The sequence below is a fragment of the Lytechinus pictus genome, chromosome 6 (genome assembly GCF_037042905.1).
Source record: "Lytechinus pictus isolate F3 Inbred chromosome 6, Lp3.0, whole genome shotgun sequence".
Taxonomy (NCBI): Eukaryota; Metazoa; Echinodermata; class Echinoidea; order Temnopleuroida; family Toxopneustidae; genus Lytechinus; species Lytechinus pictus.
This window is the reverse complement of record NC_087250.1, coordinates 25,040,837-25,046,843: the sequence shown is the minus strand read 5'-3', so window position 1 is coordinate 25,046,843 and position 6,007 is coordinate 25,040,837. Positions and strand designations below refer to the sequence as shown.

Here is a 6,007-nt window from a genome sequence, read left to right as displayed (position 1 = left end):
ACAGGACATTTTAAGGTATATAACGACCTCTGTGACCTTTCACCCGTGACCATAAAATCAAAACAAAGTATTATCCCCCCAGGATATACCCTCATACCAAGTTTGATGCAAAACCACTCCACGGTTCTTGAGATTTCGACAAAACAAAACGGGACGGACGTACGGACGACCCGAAAACATAATGCCTCCGGCCACTTCGTTGGCGGAGGCATAAAAAATCATAAATATTCTAAATAAATTAAGAGTTAGCACAGATATGTCAAGCTTAATTAAGTATGGAATGCAGAATGATGTCATATACTCCTGAAAACTGTTTTTTTTTTGCTGTTGATCTTATAAGATTTGGTTTGACTGAGAAGACAAGGTAGAAAGACTATATTTATATACAAAAAAAAAATCCCTGAATAAACTAAATAAATTAATGTACTTTTCACACACAGAGGTAGCACAGATATGGCAAGATTAAAGGACAAGTCCACCCCCCCAAAAAAAAAACAAAAAAAAACCTTGATTTGAATAAAAAGAGAAAAATTCAACAAGCATAACACTGAAAATTTCATCAAAATCGGATGTAAAATAAGAAAGTTATGACATTTTAAAGTTTTGCTTCATTTCACAAAATGCTTATATGCACACCTCAGTCGGTATGCAAATGAGGGAACTGATGACATCACTCACCCACTATTTCTTTTGTATTTTATTATATGAAGTATGAAATATTTTGATTTTCTCGTGATTGTCATGTGAAATGAAGTTTCATTCGTCCCTGAACACGTGGAATTCAATTATTTTAACATTTTGTGCTTCAGGCAAGGAGGTCCTAATCATCAAATTCGTAAAAATTGAAATATTGTATAATTCAAACAATAAAAAACAAAAGAAATAGTGAGTGACATCATTGGCTCACCTAGTTGTGCATATCACTGTTTTGTTGAAAATAAGCGAAACTTTAAAATTTCATGCTAGTTTGATTTTTCTCTATTTATTCAAATCAGCATTTTCCTGGGGTGGACTAGACCTTTAATTTGAAGATTAGAGACATTGAGTCAAATTTTCAAAAACAGTCAATGAAACATACACTACTCAATGCATCCTCTTCCCAGTGATACATGCTAGCAGGTTTTACATCCATATTTCATACTGTTAAGGTGACATTGCATTAACAAAGATATTACCTGAATTTCACAAATTTACTTTCGAGCTACATATTCCAAAATATATCCAGATCATCTCCTATAGTGGTACATGTTAGCACCAAGTTTCACATTTATATTTCAAATTGTTAAGGTGACAATGTGTTTAAACAAATAAATTTCACAAATTGACCTTTGACCTACATATTCCAAAATCCATTCAAATCGTCTTCCTAATGATGGTACATGTTAAACACCAAGTTTTTACATCCATACCTCAAGCTGTTTAGGTGATATTGCTTTGACAAGAAAATAACCTGAATTTTACATACAAGGACCACATATGAAGTTCACACCTTACGCAGTCTTGAATAAATTAAGTTTATGAGCAAGTTTGGATAATCCATGTGGAGTTAGAAGTTTCCAATACATTCTGTAAATCACTGTAATAGGGAAACATTGAGTATAAGCAACTCTATCAACGTCCGTCAGCATTCAATCAATCTCGGGATATTCAGTATATTTCAAAATCTGGTGAGAAAACTCTGCATAGATTACCTGATCCTCATCAAAGAGCCAAGGATACTTCAGTCGGTCATCAGTGATCCTTGGCCGAGGGACATAATTTATGATCCATGCCCTTCTGTCTGCCAGTGTCTTCTGCATGCAGAACTCAACTCTCTTGAAGTCTGGCTGCCTTTTTTTCAGTGCTCATCCACTCTATGTGCCTTGCAACAGTGTCAGATTTGGAAAGAATAAAAAATTATACTTAAAAAAAGAAAAAACAAAGAATAAAAAATTATACTTAAAAAAGAAAAAACAAATAGATTTAGAATCCTCATTCATTTAGTTTCTGTCAAATCACTTTTCATCCGAGTCCTTAATAGATATTTACAGCAAATTTTACTATAATAGCAAGTTTTATGCAACGACACGCCAGTCTTGTTGCCAAAGACAAGAACAGAAAAGCTCCACTTGGTCACACTTTGCGACTATCTGTCACAAACACACTGTACCAGTTAACATTTGGTGAAAGACCATAGCAGAACCATATACATGCGAATTAGACTAAAAAATTAACTTTAGGTAAAATCTAACAGAGAAATGCATTACAAAATGTCACAACAATGTAGCCACTGTAAGATTCCTGCATCAATAGTGATACTCAAACATTAGTAAGTTATAATGCAAGAAATATTCTCATATTTTATGCATTTACTTAATTCATCAACTCTTAAGGTGCCCCATACACGTTTAAAGCGTTTTTACTGGCCAAGTTCTAATCCTCTTTAATAATCCTTCGATCTGGTTGAGTCTCATATATAACTATGTCATGTGAAAAAGAGAAATGCCTTTAAGTTTGGCCATTAATCAAGTAATTTATTTATCTAGAAGGATGAATCAATTGCCAAAGAAATTAAATGGCATGCACTTTGGCAAGACTATGGCACATTGAGAGTTAATTGGGGTTTCTGTTTGGTACCAGATACTTACTCTCCACCATTCACCAGTTGCTGTGCACCGAGGACCACAGGTAGTTTGTAATTTTTACTCTCAATGGCCCTGTCACAAGTTCGTCCTCTTCCATGTCTGCAAAATCGTAGAATTTGTCTTGCCATGTCTACAGGAAAAATATCTTCTTCTTTCACTCCAAATGTTGTGCACACCACCCTAAGCAGCTCCTGTTTTGAGGTCTCCTCTGACTTGTTGGTTACCAACACCCTTCTTTGATTTTGGCCATATATCAATAAAAATTTGTACCTGGAATGAAAAGTAATTGATTTTCTTACTAAACCTGAATTTTGAATAAATAATGTATGCAAAGAGCTTTCAGGATAAATGTGTGTAATCAAAAGATATTGCATGTACATGGACACAAATATTCAGTTTTTGCCTCGATGCAAGAGGCAAACAAGACATATTCCAATGTTTGTCTGGGTTTGGTGATACATATTCCATTCATTTATCTTTTTTTCTAGTATTAGTTTCCTGTCTTCGAATATTAGTAAAATTGAAGGGATGGTCCAGGCTGGAAATATTTATATCTCAATAAATAGAAGAAAATTTACAGAGCAAAATGCTAAAAATTTAATCAAAATCGAATAACAAATAAAGTTTTTGAATTTCAAATGATATTATTCCGGTGAAACAGTTCTAGGCATGTCTTTATGAATATTCATTAGGTTGGCTGGTGATGTCATATCCCCACTTGTTCTTTTGTGTTTTATTATGTGAAATTTGGTTTAATAAAAAAAATTGCTACCAAGAACTAAAACAATTGGATTGACAACTGATTAAGTGGACTAGTTATTTATTGCCTCAACTTATTTCATCATAATGGAGACACATCATTTACACATGTATGAAAAAATGAAACATTTACGATGTCATGTAATGACATAAGAAAAAATTGAGATGTGACATCATCAGCCCACCTATTGAATATTCATGATGATGTGCATATTCCAAAAAATATTGATAAACTTTGAAAATCAATAACTTTGTTATTTGATATCCAAGTTTGATGAAATTTTCAGCATTTTACTCTGTGAATTTTACTCCATTTATATACTTTTAGATATAAATATTTTCAGCCTGGACCATCCCTTTAACTTCCCGCTACCAGGAAAGAAAATTGTATTGTAGTCTATTAAAAATTTTGATTTGAAATTAAAATACAGTACTATTACGACACAACGGTCCAGCGATGGTATTTCCATTTTTCATCACATGAAATTTCATTCATTTCATAATAACCAACCATACTTAAAATTCATACAAATTTCAGACAATTCCACTATTAGTGACACATATGGAACAACACTTCCTAAATTAATAACTTAACCCATTTGTGACGAAATTCCACATTACGTGGTTTGGCCTCGGATTTTTCATGAATAGTTGTAGGGCCTATATATGAAAATACCAAGGAGACTCGAAAGTAAACACTAGAACTATTGGCATTACTTTTCTTTTGGTAACAATCATCGCCGCTATGGCTAGGGAAATGCGCATATCTTTCAGTTGTGTACAACTGTGTAGATCTACTATCGTAATGTGTATGCATGCTGTAGAAATCGTCGAAACAAGGAGCCAGCCACGTTCCCACAACCACACTCTGAACTTACCCAAAAAAAAACAGATTTTCACATGGAAAAACATATACAGACATATGAATTGTACTCCCGCTTAAAAATAAAGGATTTATTAAAACATACTACTTTGCAGCTAGCTGATCCATTGATCAAGTATTACTAGGCTAATTAAATGAGGACTAATTAACCCGCAGTAGCAGAGTCTGTAGCCTAGGCCTAGAGACTAGACCCATCAAAAAAAAAAGAATACAGATCAGTGGACTGAATGCTGTTGCCGTTCAAAAGTATAACATTAATTAGGACCACCGACACCGTACTCTAACCGTTAACGTAAACTTTAAAAAGTTAAAGTATAGATCTAGATCTAGACCCTAGTCGATAGTCTAACGTTAATTAAGCCAGTAGGAGATCTAGTACAAAATTTTTCTTCATACTCGATGGCAGCCAACAAGTTTTTTTTTCAGGTAGGCCAAGCGCTAGCCTAAGTTAGGCCTAGGCTAGGGCCGGGACTAGGCTACGAGTACGACGTGTTCCACCATAATAATAAATCTTGTCCAAAGGCAAAGTCCAAGGCAAGCTCAAGCCTATAATATATATGCCTAGCCATAAATAACTTTTAGGCCCTACATGTAGCCAGCCCCAATGCCTGGCTTCAACTTCAAGTTGAAGTCAGAATACATTTCTAGACCCATGCAACACTCCTAATCAAAATAAATGCAGCAACATTACAGACTAAGCCTAGGCAAACTCTTGAAATAATCCACTGCACTGACAGTAACACTGCCTGCTGCAGAGTGCAGTACAGTACGGTACTACTAGGGCTTGGTACGGTACGCGCACAATCCGCCGAGTGTTCAATTTCCGAGTCATGCAAGGCCAAGGAGGTGCCAGGAGTGGACTAATTCACGAGAATGCCCAACAGATTACTGATTAGATAAGCTTACTTACCGTTAACTATCTCCTGACAGTTCCATAATTTGTCTGTTCTCCTATAGTTTCAGTTAAAAAATTAGTTGAATGCAGTTAATTGCCTGAATTTCATGAACTTGAAGCTTAGCTAGCCCTTGGCCTTCGAAGCATTAAGCTGATTGTATCTGCACGGCGTACGTGTGTGTGTGCATTTGTCTATGGTGTGTATAGCATACATGTGCGGGTTGTGCGTTACACATGTGGTACTCGGTGGTACTAGTACATCGACGCGCATTAAAAAAAAGGCGCGAAAATGAGCGGGAGGGGTGGGGGGGGGGGGGGGCAGGCGGGGAATGCGCAAAATTCGTGTTGAACACAATTATAAAGTAGACAGGTTCAAAATGACAAATGATATATATGTACGTATAGACAGACAATGTTTAGTGACTGGGCAGACATATTTTGAAATTATACAAAAAGATAATATAGTCCTATTAAAAATAAAAAAAAACACCAGCGGCCACCCCCGGCCCGACTACCTTCAAGATCAACAACAACGGCCCTGCTTATAGTTAGTAATTCAGGTCGCAGGCCTTTATAATTTTAGTCATGCCTTTGGATGGCCGAAAGTTAGTCGTACAACCAGTGGCGTACCTAGGATTTTCCACAGGGGGGGGCAAAACCGTCCGCCAAAAAATTGACAAGCAAAAAAAAAAAAAAAAAAAAAAAAAAAAAAAAGGTCTTCAATCACAAATATAGGATTTCGTACCAGAAATAAAAATTGACAAGCAAAAAAAAAAAAAAAAAAAAAAAAAAAAAGGTCTTCAGGCTTGTCAGGGGGCAATAAAGGTCTTCAAGCTCGTCAGGGGG

General features: G+C 35.7%; 1 long non-coding RNA gene across 1 annotated transcript; it reads right to left on the bottom strand.

Annotated features, from left to right (window-relative positions):
• Positions 1 to 636: 636 nt before the first annotated feature.
• On the bottom strand, positions 637 to 5,356 carry LOC129264310 (uncharacterized). Its single transcript, XR_008584843.2, has 3 exons — positions 5,177 to 5,356; positions 2,628 to 2,894; positions 637 to 1,861 (listed from the first exon to the last, which is right to left on the bottom strand). It is a non-coding gene; the product is annotated as an uncharacterized LOC129264310 (long non-coding RNA).
• Between the last annotated feature and the right edge of the window lie 651 nt (positions 5,357 to 6,007).